Here is a 20,710-nt window from a genome sequence, read left to right as displayed (position 1 = left end):
TATAGGTTTCAAGATAGTGCAGGTGGCTGGGCTTTCACTAGAGTTTGTCTAGGCTCAATCAACAACAAGTGCCCCGGACTGTTGCATTTTAAACCTCTACTTCGGGAAACCCTATCTCCGTGTGTGAGTTAGATTAGGAAGGCCACTCGCTGCTTATCACATTGTCACTTACTTCGACGTGGGACTCAAGAATTCAAGTGATAACGAAAACGAATCATTTCCCAAAGCACACTGACTAGCCTCTGGTTCATTGTCTTCTGCAAACCGGGGAAGCCAGACCTCTGCGTTTTCAGGTGACTGTATATCTCTGTGTTACTATTTCTGTCTAGGCACACAGACAGCTCTATCAGCAAAACCACACAGGTATCACATAAACACACACCGATGTAGATATTCTCGCACACAATTAGATATGCGCAATTTATTAACACAACACACACAGAGAATATCACCCCCCTCTTCCCCAAATATTGAGGAAAAATATTGTCAGTAGGTAGGTAAACTTGCTTGAAAAGTTGGGTAGACATTCTGTGCCCTTTCATGTTCACACCTTATTGTCGTGTGTTGTATTTTGTTGTTAATATTTCAAACCTCTTTGCAAGGGGTGAATCCTAACGTCTTCTTTTTGGATGCGGTGCTATTCAAACTGAGCAAATGTGTTTGTGTGTGTATATATCTATATGGATGTGGTAGACCTATGTGGGAATATGGGCACACAGATGTGTGTGTGTGTGTTTGTAGACACAGGAGTGTGTACATGTGTACGTTCCTTAGGGAAAAGACCATCTGTGAAGCAATCTTCTGGCAGACAGTGAAAAGAGGCAAAGATTTGCCTTCTCTGCAATCTTTCCCTGTCCTGGAGTGAATAAAGACATTGCTGGGTGTTCACAGTGGAAGCCCACAATGCTATCAATATAGCGGCCGATAGCGAAGGCATTGATTCCCGACAGGGTAGTTTGGGAGACTTCTCTGCAGCTTGGCTGAGACATGTTGACCCTTAGAGATAATGTGCTCTAAGTTGGTGCTGGTTGACTTGGTGACGAGGCTATGAGGAGGCGGAGAGCTACCGAAGAGGACAAAGATCATTTCCCTACCTGCTCGTGTTCTCTCGCGCGCACACACACACCAGACTTACCTTGCACCCCTCGTCTCGTGGTGCATTTCTGCAAAGCGGTCTCCATGTAAACGCTGCCTGGACTCCCCTGTTGTGGTTTGGTTATCACACCAACTAAGGGGCGCGGGGGGGGGGAGCGTAAAGCTGACCTTTCCACCCTGTCCCTATCTCCGGGCGAAGGGGGCAGAGCCCCGCGCTCAGAGACACAGTCTGTGCCCATGGATCTGCCTGTTGGCCGGGGGGCTAACCACGGGCCAGGGACCCGGCAAAGAGCGTGCCTGGGTTGAGAGGGCTGTCCGCTGCTCTGTGCGTGGCAGACAACGGAAACCAATGCCACGGAGCCGAACAGGGCTGAGCAGATTGCTCAAATGCAGGGTTCCCGGGGATCATAAAACCTCCGAGTCCATTACATTACAAATGCGTTTCCGCTATGAATCCATTCGCGTCCCCCGCCCCGCTTAAAAAGCACACTGCGCATTTGATTCAATATCGAGCCATTAAGCAATTGCTTTCCCAAGTCATTTACCAGCGGCTCTTATGGATAAATAAACAAAAAAGGCTGTAAACCAATTACAGTGCGGAGAGTGAAAAAAGGATTTTATTAGCAGGAATTACTGATAAACACGGCTGCTATTTTGGCTCCTCTCCCCCCACCCCACCCTCTCCCCCAGCGAAAAAGCCCAGGCGCTATTTGAGAGCGGAAGGCAAGAAGCAAGCTCCATGTTTTTAACCTGCCACAGCGAGTGACATTATGATTATTCTCGCAAGAAACGTCTCCCCCGGTGTGTCTCTTCCCGGGCGGGTTTAGGTAGAGGTGGGATTGTCTGGTGTGGAAAAGCCCAAGTCTCCGAATCGCTTCATTTCGCACTTTTAGGGCCGGGGCCTGCGAACACTTACCCCCGTGGGGGGTAAAACTTCAGTAAAGGGGAGTCGCTCTGTTGCAGGTCGTGGACCAACTGCGGGAGCAGAGCCTCGGTGGCTTTGGCATCTTTGGACTTGGAGTCCCCAGAATTCAGCTGAAGACACACCTTTCAGCAGAACAGCCCTCTGCCGAGCTCGTGCTCTGGTGGCCAGCTCTCTGCCCGCAGCAGATCCGCTACCTCCATTGTCCTTAATGGAGTTTTACCTTTGGTTTCAGCAGGATGAGGATGGTCCCTTTGAGTGGTAAAGCTGCCCTTCAAAGTCACTTCGAAACACACACGCCCTTCCCCGAATACCAGTCCTCTTTCTAGGCTTTTATCCGGGCGCCCATCACCGTGGTAGCTGCTCAGAACGAGCATTTCTGTGCAGCGCTGACAAACAGCCCTGACTCTCTGACAAACGAATGATGGGTCATTCTTGGGCTATTCTCCTGCCTCCAAGTTACAGCGGTCACAGCAAGTGAGGCCGTCCGTACAGCCACAGTGGCGTACACAGAGGAGAAGGCTGACAAGTCAAGTCAGGGCAATAAAAACCACAGCAAATGGATTCACCGCCAGGTAGTACCATTAACCACCGGTGTCCTAATGCGATACTCTCGCTGTAACGAGCATTTCTAAGCAGAACAAACAACCTCCCTTAAAAGTAAATGAATTTCATATAATTTACAGCTAATTCTCTTTAATTCTGCCTTCATGAGCAGGCGATAAGGGAATGTTGCGCTGGTTAACAACAACCCAGCAAACTGAAGTTCAGGAAAAGGTCCCGCTTTTACTTCCAGCTGCAGCACCCTGGCCCTGTGGACACCGTGGCAAAGCTCTCGCGGATTTCAAGCAGGATCACGTCGCTGATTCTAGCACGTTAGCAAGCGCGATCATCCTCCCTCTGGTTTTCCGAGTCCCAGAATGGAGAGGAGAAGGGAGATGAGCTAGGTTTAAAGGCTGACTGTAGATACCCTCCTGCCAGGGCAACAGCGACATTTTCTTACCTTCCCATGACCAGAGGACGGGAGGTTCTAATAAGACCCGTAGCTCTGGAATTAAGCACATTTGAGGAGGAGCAGAACCTCTGAGCCGCTTGGGCTCGGGACAAATCTCACAGAAACAGCTTTTCAGGCCAGGATCTGAATGCACGCTCCGGAGGCATATTGCACACTCATGCTGCATCCAGAACTCCCTTTGAAATGGATGGGAGACCTAGAATGATGAGACATAATGTAGAATGTTGACTAGCTTAGCAAAGATAAGGTTAAGGTGAGTTGATCATCTCCTACAAGTATCCAGGTAGGGGGAATGTATCTAAATACTAGGGGACTCTTAATTTAGCAGCTAAAAGCAGACCAAGATCCAGTGCCTGGAAGCTGAAGCCGGGGGGCGCGGGGGGGAGGGAAATCAAACCGGAAATAAGTGGCACATTAGACCTGAATTAACCACTGGTACGGATTACTGAAGGATGTGGTAACTTCTCCCTCACTTGGAGTCTTTACACCAAGATTGGATGTCTTTCAAAAAGATATGATCTAATGCAACTAGAAGTTATGGGCTTCACCTGAGACAGGGACCTCGCTGGCTACAAAATGTAGCTCCCAGCACTTCAGTAGAAGCCATACACAGTTTGGGGACATGTCTGAGTGAAACACTCGCCAGGTTTGGCAGAAGAGTGGGTATGGAAACCAGCCATTTAAAAGTGATGTGCTACCTTTGAGCCGGGTGCATGGCTCCCATAAACATCACATGGGGTGCCACCACAGTCTGAGAGCGACGCCGAGATCCAGGTTGTGTACAACTGTGGCAAATAACAGCACCACTTGGAGGAGTCGTCACTTTCTGTGTGTCCTTACCCACATGACATTTGCCGTAAGGACCTCTCAGTAAGATACTGTTCTCTATTCCAAGACAAAAAACCAACCAACCAACCAACCAACCAACGAAAAAAACTAAATTAAAATTCAATCAGGGGTAAGGGTATATATACATCAGTGTTTTAAAGATAAAAACATTACATAATTATATAATTATCTCAAAATCAAGCTTTACAAACCCAGCATTTCAGAAATATAGGTATACTTAAAAATAATGCAAACGTGACATTATGCAATAATCAAAAGATTATAATTAAGACACGTTTGTGGTGCCAAATGGGATTAAACTGGCGGTTTCCTCCCACCCCCCATACAATTGATTTCCCCCTTTCATGGAGTCACTACAGGGCAGAGCTAAGGGTGGTTTTAACAATATACTTCCGTAGCTTAACACGTTTGATCTTCTTTTTAAATTCAACCTTATGTAATGGGGTACTTAGCACTTTTGAAAATCAGGCCACATGCTTAGGGTTGGGATTTTAAATGTAGAGAAGTAAAGCAGGAGCACCATCTGTGAGTTTCAAATTGAATAAATACATAAATAAAACCAAAGGCATATAAGCACCAAATCCTATTTAAATTTACTGGCACTTTTGAAAACCCAATCCTAGATGCCTGAATTTGGATTTAGGACCTTAATACGAGGCATTGGGTTTTGCTAATCTTGCCCATGTCCCCCCAAGTAACTTTCTTATATCTATTAGTTCAAGCTATCGATAAACTGAGTCCTTGAAATGTAAACTGTTCTGAACACAATTATTTCTAGAAAATGTAACAAAAGCAATCTTTGTCTTTCAATGCAAATTACATGTGATTTTGTAAATCAGTTCGTTCCCTTTTAAGTTACAAACTTATTATTTATTATTTTTATTATTTCCTCTCACTTTTCTGACTACCATCATATAAGTGTAAAGTAGCAAGATTGGGGTTTTAATGATCCCTAGTTAAAGTGATGTGATTGGGTTGTTTTCTGTTCATTAATATTGTAGGTGAACACTCCTTAAATATCTGGTGGTGTTACTGTTTACATTTTGGCAGGAAAAACAAAAAACAAATAAGCCCGAAGCAGATTAAAAATAATCCCCTTCTCCTCTCCCATCTATGTTCAAACCAATGCAGGGAAATTGTGGAAGAGTCAAAGCCCAAGAAGTGGGAGGAAGAAAGGATGGCTGGGAAATGGAGCTTTTCCAGGAATTGATTTTTAAAACCCCCACACTGCTATATCTAGAAGAAATGTAACCTCTCACAAAGCTGGTTAATTATCAATAACCATGTGAAAACAAAGCTGTCTTACCCTCTTAGAGCTGTGATAAAAAGCTAGAGCATGAATAACTCCAGCTGCCTTAAAGTAATACTGGATCATCAACTTTAGAGGAGGAGTTTTCTGGTCTCCATCAACCTTCCATATACACCACATGCTCTGTTACTTTAATTTGATCTTGCAGGTAGATCTAGATATAGGCCCAGATCCTGAGCTGGGTTTGATGCAGTTTCTGTGCACAAATTGGGTTTAAGATTAGTGGACAGTAGCCTGGGGATCATTGTCAGTTGGCACAGGGGCTGGGGCAGCAGCTGCAGAGTAGATAGCTTCCCCATTTCTCCTGCACTAAGCATGTCTCAACACAGGAGAGAATTTGGCCCATATTGTTTCTACTTTCCTTGGTCTTTCCCTCTCCTTCCCTCCCCACTTCTCTCTATGCTGTTATCATTATTTAACCCCTATTTGGTGGTGGTAAGTATATTGAGACACACCAGGAAAATAATGTATTGCATTGTAAGCAGAGATGAGTGGATATTACAAAACAGTTTAGTGACTTTTCATTGAATTCTTAAACAATTTCACTTTGCTGGGTTCACAATTCTTTTTATGTTCTGTTCCCACAAATATCCTATCAAATAAAATGCCTTGCAAAAATGTTAATGAGAACTGCAGATTTGAAATAAAATCTGTAAATTGGGGATAATACTTTCACCCATCCTCTGTAGGCTGTAGGTAGAGTGTAAGCTCTTTGGGGGAGACTGTCTCTTTAAATGTGTTTTTATACTGCTGAACACAATGGGGCCCTGCTCTTGGTCAAGGTCTTTAGGCACAATTGTAATACAGGTGTTCTGGTAGCATCCCCTATAGCTGAGGTTGCCTGACACTTCCCATTATAAGACCCTGGTTTCAGTTGCTTCTAACTTTTCTAAACTGAAATTTTCCATGCTTGGGTGCCTGCCTGCTTTCTGGAAAAGCTTCAGCTAAAAGTTTTTGAGAACAAAGCTAATAAAATATTTGTTTTGCCCATTTTTTAAGATGCTCACAACCATTTAATTGAGAAGCACTAGCTCATCCATGCTTTGGAGTGGAACTTGAAATTTGCCAGCGATTCACCCTGGTGTCAAGGAGGTGCCTTTTGATGTTCTGTGAAAAATTTGGCCAAGTTATGAGCCTCTGAAAAAGTGCAGTTTGCACATGCTCCGTAGAGTCTTGTTAAGAGTTCAGCTGCTAAATTCTCCAGTGTGCTTCCACACTGAGCATGCTCCCACCCTGCATTGCAGGGGATGAGCTGGACTTTCCTGCAAGTGTATCTGTGGGCCACTGTGCTGCAAGGCACTGGAAATGAGAGAAGGGAGACTGTCTGTCCTGTGCTCTTAATGCTTGTTCTGCTGGGACTCAGGCAGTGTGGGAGAAGTTGCCAGATCTGGGGGATGATGGAGGGAGTAGAGAGGGACAATGAGTTTGTGAGGATGGGGGAAAAACTGAGATTGGTTGTTGGCTGACCGTTTGGATTGAGACTGGGACTAGCTGGACAAGGAGACTGGGGCTAGGAGCCAGGCGTGGGGAATCAATTGGGACAAGGAGTCTGAGTGGGGAGAAGGGGATTGGAAGCTGGAAGGGTTTGTAAGGAGAAAGACGGAGCCAAGGTGGTGATGGTGATGAGTCAGAGTGGGACTGGAAGTTGCTGGGGCAGGGAGGGTCTGAGACAGGGGGCTGATAGGTGGGTGGGACTCAAATTGGCTGGGCAAGGAGACTGGGGCTAGGATGAGGAGTTGGGTGGGGGAGAGACGACTGGGACAGGCAGAAGGAGATGATGGCAGAAGTTCAGGGAACATGGAAGACGGGTCTGGGACTAGTACAGATCACTCCGCTTTAGAGCTCAGTATATAACCCAAGATTCCTGAGTCTCACCATTCCACTGCTGTCAGCAAATGTCTGTGAAAGCCACAGCCAAAGTGCGTGTTTCATCCTCTGCTAGTGGCTGCTCCACAGAGAGGATGAGAACTTGCTTCTACTGTCAGTTAGTCCATTAGCTGAAATGGCAGCGGACAGGGCAGTGGATCTAAAATTCCTTTCTGAGGAACCATGTGGGAGTACATATGAATCCATATGGTCGAAGTTCTGGTTTTATTCAGTTTGATTTTCAAAAATCTAGGAAATTACACACACACAAACACATTAGTTGCAAAAGCAAGCTTGCAAAAGTTAGGAAATATCAGAATTAAGTTTGCTTGTGCAGCCATAACATTATGGTACAGTCTAATTAATTACATAATAATGAACTATGTTTTTCCACAGGACCCCTGCCTCATTTAGTGCACAGTATGGACAGATACTATCTTGATGAGCACCATAGAAAAGCCCACGAGGAAATTAATAATACTGCTTTCAAACCAGGGTTTGAATGTGTTTCAATCTCATATTTTCCAGTGCTGGGTTTCATTTATCTGTATTTATTTATGTATTACATTAATAATCCTGCAATGCCACCTGCAGTGATTCTAGAGCATGAGTACTAACCTCAGGGCAGACAGTTGCAACCAGGGAATAAACCGCAAATTGGCTGTGAGCTCTATACTACGATTTCACCAATCAATGATCAAGAGTAACCTCCTCGGGCACTATCACCACCTAAACATGGAGTCACAGACAGGCCCCTTGGGTACTCTGATGTATCTCACCACCCAAGTGAGCATAACTCTGCGAAAGATGATCCCTGACACATGGAATCACAGCAATATTCAGGTTACTCCCAGTCCCAAAGGACCAGTCACTTGCCCCAGGTCAGTTGCACCTTAGGGCATGTCTACACTTTCCTCCAGAGAGATCCAATCCAGGGCAGGTTGATTTATCGTGTCTAGAGAAGACACAATAAATCAACTGCCGAGCGCTCTCCCGTCGACTCCAGTACTCCACCGGAGCAAGAAGCACAGGTGGAGTCGACAGGGAAGCGTCAGCAGTCAACCTACCGCAGTGAAGACACAGCGGTGAGTAGATCTAAGTATGTTGACGTAGTTATTCATGTAGCTGAAGTTGCATAACTTAGATCAATTCCCCACCCCCACAGTGTAGACCAGACCTTAGATTCCACACCAAAGACAACACTTGTAACCAATCCTATAATAAACTATATGAAGATTTATTAAATAGGAAAAGGAAATTAGAGAGTTATTTATGAGGTTAAAGCAAGCAAATATAGACACAAAAATTAGTTACACCTTAGGTTTCAAATGGTAGTATACATTTCTATAATCATCAAGCTCTATTTGTCTTTTAGGACTAACCCAGGCTAAGCAGCTGGGGATCTCTCACTTATACTGAGAAATACCTTCTCCCTCTTCCCCGCCCCCTCCGAGTTCAAGCAGCATAGAAATAATCAGTTCCTTCTTGTTAGGGGTTTTATTCTTGTCCTGTAGTGTGTTCTGAGCTGCAAGCTCAGCTGATGGCAGGAATACACTTACATGACTCATCTTCACAGGGAGAAGTGCAGAACAACAAAAGTATTTTGTCTTCTTATTGATGGTACACAGAGAAATTCCAATTGCAGCATCCCACAATAGTCTGTCTTGGTATCAATGGACCTTTCCTTTTGGGATGGGGGTAACGCCTTCTGTCGAAGATCAGCCCTTCGCTCTTATTAAGGTCTCTCTCCTGTCTTGGTGATTTACAAAGTCACAAAGGCTCCCAATACAACTGCTTAAATATGGTTTACAGATGTTATAAGTGAGATGAGTGCATGCAGCAACTCACAAGCATGCAATAAAGTTTAAACACTAAACACATTCTTCTAACTCTAATAGCTAATGCACAGGTGAGCCGGACTGGTTCCAGCTATGTATCTGTCATGTGTTCAACTGAGACATGGGACCTTGGCATGAGCTGGCATCTGGTCTGCTTGTATCATAAATACATCTTAAAGAAGTGACCATCCCAAGTTTTAGGTGCCATTGCCATGAATTAAAAATACAAACCAAACAAAACCAACATCTTCTCCTCATCCTTATGAGACTAGAATGCTCTTTGCATTCACACGCATTGGAGGTAGTTTATTAGCATGCCTAGCTGGTAGCTCTGCCTTAAACACACACACCATTTTTATAGGGTCTTGCATGATCGTTTGAACATACATTGCATGTCTAAGCCTTGAGAATGATCTTTTGTATCTAAATGCCATTTAATGTATTGAATGACAAGGACAAACTAATTGATTGAATAGCCTGTTCAGAGTATCTAGAAGGCTGAGAAATGCTGTTTCCTCAAAATTTTCAGTGAAACTCCACCCAGTAATCATTAACTAGGTCCAAGCTGTGGGAAATAACTGGAGGTTTTGAACAAGGCAGTCAAAGAACATTCAGTGCAATTCCGCAGACTGATTAGCTGTTTAGTCAAGAAAAGTCAGATGCGAAAAGTCTTTTCTGATCTATTACAAATGTATTACAATTTTGGGCACACACTCCCTGTTCTTAGAATCACACCTCTTGACTGCAAGAGGGTAGAAAGGATAAGTGTTGTTTGGTGAAGGCTGCACACAAGATGTAATAATTGCTTGCAATGGATTATGCTTTGAGTAATAAGACAGGTAGCCAGGAAAATATGGAAAGACAGTAGAAATAAGAAATTCCTGTCTAGTCAGTTTCAATTCCTTTGAATTTATAAAACTCATTGTCCTTATGTGTAGATGCCTGACAAACAGAAATACCCGCTGGAACAGAAATAACATAATAGAGCTAAGTAATAGATAAACATTTGAGTGGCAGTGGTTACCTAGATAAGGGAATCTGCTATGCTCTACACTGGCTTGAAATGGGAGTAGTCAAAGCACACGAAGGAGCTTTCAGTGCATGGCAGCAGGGTCCACACGGACACACAGTGTACAGCAGGCCAGTGTTGGGTAGAGTAACAGCGCAGCTTGCCCAAGCTAAGTGCTTGTGCAGACAAGCCCCTAGTTCATGCTGCCTTTACCCCAGTGAAAAATCAGGAAATCTCCAACTCAATAACTGAATAATATAAATATTAGCAGCTGAAATCAACCTCTTTAATGAAGTGAACCGCAGATGAAATCCTCCTCTTTAGTGCTCAATTCATCTGTGCCCTGTCAATTCATGTGATCAGCTAATTTATTGAGGAGCCAGGCACAAGTGCAAGACTGGGTAAGAAAGCAATTAGCGGTTTATTTCCTTTGCACATTGGCACAGACACCTGTGTACAAGGAAGTTCTGGCAGCAGCACCATGCTAAAAAGCTTTCACATAAAATTATATAGCTGGACAAACAACATAAAGAGCTAGATTGCCTAATAAACAAATAAAATCTCAGCAATTTGTATGAAATCACCCCACTTAGACTCCTGAAGCTTGAAACTGCTGTGTGTTTTTCCCCATTAAATTGTTAGGATGCTCTGTGCATAAATTGTTATAAATTCAGGCATGCGTTTATTGTTTTAACAGCCTAGATGGACCTAACTCTTTACCTTGGATGATGCATTTGATTTGTATAAAACTGGAACTTGCCTCTAGGGTTGTGTTTAATGTTACAGCCACACAACCTTTCGTTGTGATCTCAGTGGTTCTCACAAGCTAAGCGGGCCCGGGGTCGATCAGGAAGTTGGTACAGAAGTGCCGTGGGTGATTCAGTAGGAAGCACTTCTTTCTTTAAGGCACGAATAAGCCAATACCCAGCCTGGTCTCCCGGCACGCTTTCCCAGGTCAGGTCATGACAATTCTTTGTCGAAAAAACGGTGCCCGACACTTCTCATAAGAGATGAATCAGCTCTAGTTGTCTGGGCCAAATAATGATTTGAGTAATTTATTTTCACCTGCTTAAATCCCCCCTGCAGGTTAAGCCAGGGCAGTATTGGAACAAATCCATGCCCAGCTAGGACTCAACAGGTGTCACTGTGACACATGCCATGGTCACGAGGAATTTCACAGTGACAGCAGCCAGAGGACTCTGAGGCTCCTGCTCACAATGCACAGGCCACTCCCCCTTGTGCTAAAGGAGGATCCCTGCAGTGCTTGTGCAAACCCATTGTCTGCAGGCTCTGCCTTCTGTTACGTTTGTGCAACCCCAGTGTCTCCAGTGGTGGTTTGCAAGCACAACCGAGGGTGGGATTTGGCCCTGTGCCTGGAACTCAGGGTCAGATTCTCCCTTACATGGACTATTCCCACTGTAGCTGAGTTGTGGAATTTCCTGGGTATTGAGCTTACTACCCATGGAAGAAGCCAGGGTTTCACCACTTTAACCCTCAGATAGCCTGTGACCGATGTGGAGCTCAAATATTCCGCGGGAAGACTAAAAAGAGAGCCGGTTAATAGAGAGCTTCTTTGTGTAGCGCCGGTGCTATGCCCAGGCCTCATAGGGCACTGAATTTCTAGGGCTGCCACCAGCCTAGCTGGACCCCCATCTTCCGATATTAGCTGGGAGTGCACCATTGCAGCTCAGCACCTTCTCTCCACCCGTGCAGTTTGGGGTGGGGTTGGGGGCTGACCCTTTAAGGACAGCAGCAGCCAGATGCTACCAGCTCATAGAGACACCAGCATGGCTCTGGATTGGCTTCTCCCTACCCCAGCACAGTATTTGAACGACCTGCTCCTTTAAGATCATTCCTCCCACCCACAGCCAGCAGCAGTGCCTGGAACCACTTTACCAACAGAGGCTGGCCATCCCCCTGCCCCTCAAGCTTTCAGCAGGGGAGGCCTAGGAAGCCAAATGTAGCCTCAATGTAGAGCTTTTAGTTTAGACCTGCCCTTAGCTGCTGGGTGCTGCACAAGCAAGGAGGGTCTACTCCCGCCTCTCCACTCCACCTGTGAGAAGTGTATCAGCTCTTTTTGTCAGGCTGCCTGCAGTGATTCTCAGGGCAGACTGTGGAGAAGCAGGCCTCAAACTCAAACTGGCTGTGAATTCTGAACTTAGATTTCACCAATTAGCTATCAAGTGTGAACTCAGTCTCTATAACAACCTAAACATGGAGTCATAGACAGTCCCCTTGGGTACTCTGATCTGTCTTGCCCCACAGATAAGCCTACCTTTGTGATCCCTTACCCCATAAATCACAGCAATATTCAGGTTACTCCCAGTGGACCAGTCACTTACCTCAAGTCAATTGCACTTTAGATCTCACACCAAAGACAACGCTTGTAGCCAATCCTATAACAAACTATTTGAAGATTTATTACATAGGAAAAGGAAATTAGAGAGTTATTTATGAAGTTAAAGCAGGTGAACATACCCACACAAATGAGTTACAATCTTAAGTTTCACAAAGTAATAGAAGCTTCTGTAATCAGCAAGCTCTGTTTGTCCTTTAGGGCTAACCCCCACCAGGCGTGTGACTTATGTGGGATGCTCTTACTTATGCCTAGTAAAACCTTGCCCTCAGAGTCCAAGCAGCATAGAGACACCATTTCTTCTTGTTAAGAGGTTTTATTCTCCTCCTCCCATGTGCTCTGAGCTGCAAACTCAGTTGATGGGAGGAGCCCTCTTGCACCACTCATCTTGCTGGGGCTGGAGGGTGGGGGGCCGAAGAGCAGAGAGGCAGTCTTTTGTCCTCTTTAATGTTCCACACTAATCTGTCTGGTGTTGATGGATCTTTCCTGCTGGGCAGGACGTGACACCTTCAGCTGCAGATTGGCACTCCACACTAGTCAATATCTCTCTCCTGTCTGGTGATTGACATAGTGACACTTGTTTAAATATTACCCTACAATGGGGCATACTGATGTTATAAGTGAGACTAGTGCATGCCGCGACTCACAAGCATTCAGTACAGTCTAAACACCCAACACATTCTTATAAGTCTAACACCTCGTGCAATAATACTAACACAGAGATGAGCCAGACTGAGTCCAGAGATGCATTTGTGAGTGTTCAGTGAGGCCTGGGTGGGGACCTTGGCATGAGGGAGCCCAGGGTTGCCAGCGTCACACTGTTCTTCTCCCACTTTCACTAGCTCAGACTACAGGCCCAGCTGTATTGCCTGTCCCCGAGTTAGCTCGGACAGTAGCAGTACTTTTTCTGAAAATGCCTTGTTTAAAACCATATGTGTCAGACTAGCTTGTACATGTTCTTCCTCACTGCTACGAAGGTCACAATGTGATTTTCATATTGAGCCATGCTAAAAGCTTCCATGCTTTCTCTGGGCTCTTGCTGCCTTTGGTAAAAGCATGCTCATTGTTTTCGGAATGGAAAGTTCATCAGACTTTTTAAGGCTTGTGTCATGGTTCTTTTGATCTCTTCCCACAATAAGGACAAATAGTTTATAAATATTTCAGCATCACCCCTCCTCCACCACCATGAGTGAATGAGCTGACCCATGCATCACCTCTGTGGGTAGGGTTTTCAAAAGCTCTCAGCACTGGCTTAACTCTGCTCAAAACGAAATCAATGGCAAAACTCCCATTCACTTCAATGGGAGCAGACCCAGGCCAACGAGTGCTTTTGACATTTGCCTGTTTAAATGTCATCATACATGAGAAAGTTGTTGCCTTTTCTGAATTCAGAAGATGGATAATGGTTTTGCATTGATGTATTGAGCGGGGATGTCAAGGTTCCTCCCCCACTCTGAACTCTAGGGTACAGATGTGGGGACCTGCATGAAAAACCTCCTAAGCTTATCTTTACCAGCTTAGGTCAAAACTTCCCCAAGGTACCAAATATTCCACCCTTTGTCCTTGGATTGGCCGCTACCACCACCAGACTAATACTGGTTACTGGGGAAGAGCTGTTTGGACGCGTCCTTCCCCCCAAAATACTTCCCAAAACCTTGCACCCCACTTCCTGGACAAGGTTTGGTAAAAAGCCTCACCAATTTGCCTAGGTGACTACAGACCCAGACCCTTGGATCTTAAGAACAATGAACAATCCTCCCAACACTTGCACCCCCCCTTTCCTGGGAAATGTTGGATAAAAAGCCTCACCAATTTGCATAGGTGACCACAGACCCAAACCCTTGGATCTGAGAACAATGAAAAAGCATTCAGTTTTCTTACAAGAAGACTTTTAATAGAAATAGAAGTAAATAGAAGTAAAGAAATCACCTCTGTAAAATCAGGATGGTAGATACCTTACAGGGTAATTGGATTCAAAACATAGAGAACCCCTCTAGGCAAAACCTTAAGTTACAAAAAAGATACACAGACAGAAATAGTTATTCTATTCAGCACAATTCTTTTCTCAGCCATTTAAAGAAATCATAATCTAACACGTACCTAGCTAGATTACTTACTAAAAGTTCTAAGACTCCATTCCTGGTCTATCCCCGGCAGAAACAGCATAAAGACAGACAGAGACCCTTTGTTTCTCTCCCTCCTCCCAGCTTTTGAAAGTATCTTGTCTCCTCATTGGTCATTTTGGTCAGGTGCCAGCGAGGTTACCTTTAGCTTCTTAACCCTTTACAGGTGAGAGGAGCTTTCCCCTGGCCAGGAGGGATTTCAAAGGGGTTTACCCTTCCCTTTATATTTATGACAGGGGACAAAACCATTCTTCTCCTGTTTTTGAAATTTCATTTCAACTTCTGTGTTGTGCCCAGCAATAGAATCTGGGGAAGAGCTCCTCCCACTTACGTCAGCTGCTTATCAGGCTGAAAGTTTTATGGGGGGTGGGAGGGGCTGAACCTTGGCATTTTCTTTACCTCTTCGTCATGCTAGTTCATGGAACAGCAACTTTTGACACCATAACATATGTTAATGGTAAAGAATTAGATAAAGAGCTGATTTCTTCTAACACTGAACAAGGAACTTTCTTAAAACAGTATTTTCCCCAAAATTACATTGTCTCTCTGCGCTTCACTGTAGAGCTTCTAACTAGAATCTTGGCCAGCCCCCTCCTGCCAGACTTCCTACTACAGATTTAAAAATACAGACATATATCAACACATACCAGACAAAAGCTGGGAATCACTGATGTAAGTGAAAATGTTACTGTTAAACTGTGGAAACAACATACTGAAATGGTAAGGAATACATTGTGTTAGGTGAGCCAAAAAATAGACTTGTAAAGCTTGCTACCATTGCTGGCAATAAAGTTCATAGATTGCGCGTTAAGCTCACAGTAATGCGTATGCGTGCAATGAATAGCAATAGTTTTAGAAGATTATTTTCAATAAGGGATTGCCGTGTCTAATGGTGTATCTACCCGAGCCCTCCCGTCCCCAGTTTTGTGCCTCGGACACTGAGAATGAAACAAAATTCATTGGCTAAATAATTAATTAATACGCTCCGTGCTTAGTCATGTGAGCGGTTCCACTGAAGTCAATGGAACTACTTACAAGAGTGGTACACAGCGTGAGTGAGGATTGCAGCATTCGGCTTGGCAGGAAAAAAAGCCCAGTCAGATCTGACCCTCAAATGTCACGGATGCCATTTGTAAATCAGGACAAAGACATTCACAGTTACATTTAATAAAAGGTAAATAAAACAAAACCTTACTTGCCTTTTAGTTGAAAGAATACACCCGGACTGGCAAATATGCTATTAAGTGAACTGTATCACCTGGGCACCAACTGATTTATTGTCCCTCAGTTTTCGTTTATAAAACTGACAAAGTCTTGGCTGATAAATACTGATATATGTTAAATTCAACTGGCTTATGATAAAAGTTGCTTGCCAAGCGGCGACAGCTGGCCGCCTCAGCAAACACACCATGCCGCTACCTTCACCTCAGAGGAATGTTAATTGTTATTTGATATAATCAAGTATGTCTAAGGTCCAAAGGAAAAAAAGCAAGAAGGTTAAACTCAATAAATACATAACACTACCAGGGCACAATGCCTATAACTTAATATTTGCTACCAAATATGTGTAGGAGTGATACCTTCTTCAACCGAGCTGGGCAGGCCAGTGCTAATGGCTGTATAACAGAGGTCAGATAGCTCTCTGCTAATGATACTTCAACACTGACAGCAAAATAATTGTTACCCTGCCACTCAGCAGATTATGAAAGGAAAGATGGGCTTGCGGTGAAGGCATTAGATGGGGACACAGATGATCTAGGTTGGGTTTCCAGATGGGCGAGAGCAGGGATTGGCAACCTTAGGCATGCAGCCCATCAGGGAAAGCTGCTGGCAGGCGGGGACAGTTTCTTTACCTGCAGGGTCAGCAGGTTCGGCCAATCGCAGCTCCCACTGGCCGTGGTTCACTGTGCCAGGCCGGGCCACCTCTTCCCGCAGCCCCCATTGGCCTGGCATGGCGAACCACAGCCTGTGGGAGCTGCGATCGGCCGAACCTGCTGACCCTGCAGGTAAACAAACTGTCCCCGCCTGCCAGCGGCTTTCCCTGACGGGCCGCAGGCCTAAGGTTGCCAGTCCCTGGGCTAGAGGTTTCCTGAATGCCCTTGGGCAACGTAACTTAATTTTTCAGCGCCTTGGTTCCGCCTATGTAAAACGTGATACTTCCTTCATCAGGTGTGCCTACTTAGAGTATAGGACCTTTGGGGCGGGGACTGTCTCTTAATATGTTTGTACAGTACCTAGCACAATGAAGTCCTGATCTTCCTTGTGGCCTCTATTGTTGCACAGATAAATAAATAAATAATCAGACAGAAAGTAACACTGTAATCTGATTATATCCAAAGTGGACAAAAGAAGGTTCACAAAACAGAGGTCAGATTCTGGTCTCCTCCCTTGCGTTGAGTGGTCCTTTATCTCAAGTGAAGTTCCACCGGCTCCAGAATCTGGCCCTAGATTTGCTTCCATTATTGCGGCACCGTATTTCAGCATGACTGGTCTGGGAAATGCCCTTCAGCTACCTCGCATTATGATGTAACTGGACAGCCACATATGTAGAGCCCTGCCTGGATACAAAGTTTGTATCTGCATCCTATCCGTGATCTGTAAAAATGATTCATGGATATGTGTGGATTTGCAGGGCTCTACACATATGCTACACGGGAGCGGGGGGGAATCTCTATTTGAACAGTGATTTGGATGGTTTGGACTAAATATTAAATAACTAGGCAGCAATGAAAATGTTCTACCCCGGAGCATTCTGGTGAGATTTTTCTATGTTTATTTATGCACAAATCCTTCCCTTTTCTCCTTCTCTGCCGAGCTGTAGGGACTGAAAGGCAGTGGGAATGGTGTTCCACTCTGCAATGGCAAAGGGAGGCAGTTTGTGCAGAGGCAAAGCTAGACATTTAGAGTCAAATGCTGATCCCTTATATGCTGGGTAGTGCATGATTGCAATCGGTCAACTCCAGAGCAAATAGGAGGGCCCTACCCTGGTCCTTAGCAGCCGTGGAGGTGCATGGGTGTGGTGCATAGTGTACTCTGCCTTGTGGAAAAAAGTGGCAGAGTTCACTGCTCTGGAGCTCCTGGAATAATCCTTAGGGTGTGTCTACACTGAAACCACTTCAGCTGTGCTGCTGTAGCCCTACCTATGCTCTAAGTGTAGACCCTACCTATGCAAAGGGGAGGTAATCCACCTACACTGATGGTGTAGGGAATCCACCTCCCTGAGAGGCAGTAGGTAGATCAAAAGAAGAATTCTTTCATTGACCTAACGCTGTCTGCATTGAGGGTTAGATCAGCATACTACATCTCTCAGAGATGTGGATTTTTCACTCCCTGAGAGATGTACCTATAAGAACATAAGAATGGCCATACTGGGTCAGACCAAAGGTCCATCTAGCCCAGTAACCTGTCTTCCGACAATGGCCAATGCCAGGTTCCCCAGAGGAAATGAACAGAACAGGTAATCATCACGTGATCAATCTCCTGTCACTCATTCCCAGCTTCTGGCAAACAAAGGCTAGGGACACCATACAGAGGCTAGGGACACCATGCAGATGTAAGTTCCCAGTATAGACTTGTCCTTATAGTGTCAGCCAAAATTCCACTAGGGGCTCCCACTACAGAAAGGCTTGCTCTTCACCTTCATGGGGCTGTGCCTTGAAGGAATAACATAGCCCTCAGTATTGGCTGTGTTAAAGCGTCTATAATTAACTTATTTTGCCTTTCCTTTAGTTTTAGAGGCAAAAGATATAACTGTCTCCTTAATGAAAAAAGCAATTTCCTTTAATTTTTTTTCTTTTTTCTTTTTACAGATTGTTTCTCTTATTTAGGAGTGACACATTTAGGCCACAATGCTGCAAAGATTTATGTATGCTCTTAGCTTTATGCATGCATACTAGTCTTTGCAGTTTTGTGGCCTTAATCTCTATGTTAGAAAATTCATGCATGTCTTTAAATTCCACAAGTATCGGGGGTAGCCATGTTAGTCTGTATCCAGAAAAACAACTAGGACTCCGGTGGCACCTTAAAGACTAACAGAGTTATTTGGGCATAAGCTTTCGTGGGTAAAAAACCCACTTCTTCAGCATCTGTTAGTCTTTAAGGTGCCACTGGACTCCTTGTTGTTTTTTTAAATTCCACAAATACATTGAGGCATGATTTGAGATGTTAACTATATCTAGGCATGGTCTAAATCTAAATATTACAGTGAGCTAGATACATTGCTCAGGACTGGGAAAAATTTTGGACCCTGTGAGATGTAGTTAGGTCTAGCCACCAACTCTCAAAGAGGTAGATTACCTACATCGATGGAAAAACTCAGTTGACATGGGAAGTTTCAACACTACAGCAGTACAGTCTATACCTCTCGTGTAGAAATTGTTCAGAGGAATGAGATATCAGAGGAAAGTCAATTCTCCAATATGTTTTATGAGCCAAGGAAATGAAAGAAGAGCCTCTTCCATCTAGATTGGCTGTTCTCCTAATATCCACTAAGTAAAGAGCCTTCATTTGTTTTTTACTGTATTTTGCTATAGTTAAAATGTGATGGTTTCACTGTCTTCCCTAAATCAAAAGAGGTGTAGGAATTTCCATGGAGCACTGAGGAAGTTACAGAAAGTTTTAAGGTAGATATTCACGCATCACAGATGGCTCTGGTGGCATTTCCATTTATTTCACCAGCTTTGTCCATGAAATGATAAGTCAAGCACAAGAATGGTTGACCAGATTTTGCTCTCAGTTATTCTGATGTACATCTAAAATAACTCTACTGAAGTTGATAGAATTGTTCTGGATTTGCATGATGAGAATAGGATTTGGTCCTTAGTATATAGTCCAGTAATAGTGGAGGTCTTGATATAGTCATTTCATAGAACTGCAGTTCAGTTTTGCTTTGAATGTATTACTCTAGTTGTAACAACTAGTTGATTTGATTTTATTTACTTTATTTAAGTTCTTTAGGTGATTTGTATTTTTTTTTTTCAGAATTCATGTGTCTGTACCTGGAAGTGCTCCAGATAACTTTATAAGTTGTCATATTTACTCTGTATTTATGTAAGAACAGTTTTATGTGTACTTTCATAGACATTACTGGACTCTATTTGCCTGATGTACACAGAGTAGTACACAGAATTATAAGATGCTCCATATGTGAAACTTTGTGTTATATTATACAGTATTAACTGAGAAATAATGTATCATCATGTAATTAAGTAATGTATCGTTGCATATGCACTGGGGGCCAGAGTTAAAATAATTCCTGACTTCTGAGTTTGGAGTTTAAGGTTCTCGTAACATAGCTTTTATGGGGAAATTTCATAGGTGATTGGGGTTTTTTATTTTTTGTTTTTGTTTTTCAAAAAGCCAGGGGAAAAAAATTCCAAAATGTGGAATTACAATTTTTGGCTCAATAACATTGGAACAACTTGTCCCATGCACCTACTGAGGGAATCCCTCTCACGAGAATCTTAGGAACTGTGCAGCTTTTACCTTCTGAGATACACAGTGAATGAGGCAAGGGCTCCAATTCAAGTTAGGAATTCTGGGCCTCTGCCCCATTTACCGCACACCCACTGGCCTCAGCCCTTCAAAGATTTGTGCACAGGCTTAATTCTATGCACTGGGAGTGGTCCCATTGACTCACCTCACAGTGCATAAGGTTAAGCACAGACTTAAGTCTTTGCAGGACCAAGGCTGTACATAGATTTAAATTGGAGCCACCAGATGTTCAGCACTTTTGAAAATGAGGCCCCTTTTTAAAGTGCTTTAATATGGATTTAGGAGCCTAATTTTAGGAATACATTTTTGAATCTGGGCCTTAGTCTCCAGGGAGTGCTTAAATGGGCAACCTTACTCCTCTCTCAACACAATTTCTGCAAATAATTCCAAGCTTTATTGGAAAGAGAAAAGATAGACCAAACAAATGCAAAGAGAAAAGATAGACCAAACAAATGCAAAGAGAAAAGATAGACCAAACAAATGCAATAATATGGAATGATTTGTCTGGATACTACTGGCACATTCTATCACATGTGCCTTACAGAAACTCCAAGTAGTGATGAGTACATAGGTAGATAATAATAATACCTGTAACCTGGCTCTAACATGGTGCTTTTCATCAGTAGACCTCAAAGCACTTTAGAAAGGGAGGCCAGTATCATTTCTCCTAGTTTACAGATGAGGAAAGTGAGGCACATGGTGGTGAAATGACCTGTCCAAGGTCACCCAGCAGGCCAGTGGCAGAAACAATAAATGGAACCCACATTTCCTGAGCCCCAGTCCAGAGCTTTATCCACCAGGACGTGCTGCCAGCTCTATATAGCTAGCTTCGGCT

This window comes from Lepidochelys kempii, chromosome 1 (assembly GCF_965140285.1).
Source record: "Lepidochelys kempii isolate rLepKem1 chromosome 1, rLepKem1.hap1, whole genome shotgun sequence".
Classification (NCBI taxonomy): Eukaryota; Metazoa; Chordata; order Testudines; family Cheloniidae; genus Lepidochelys; species Lepidochelys kempii.
This window is presented reverse-complemented; position numbering follows the sequence as displayed.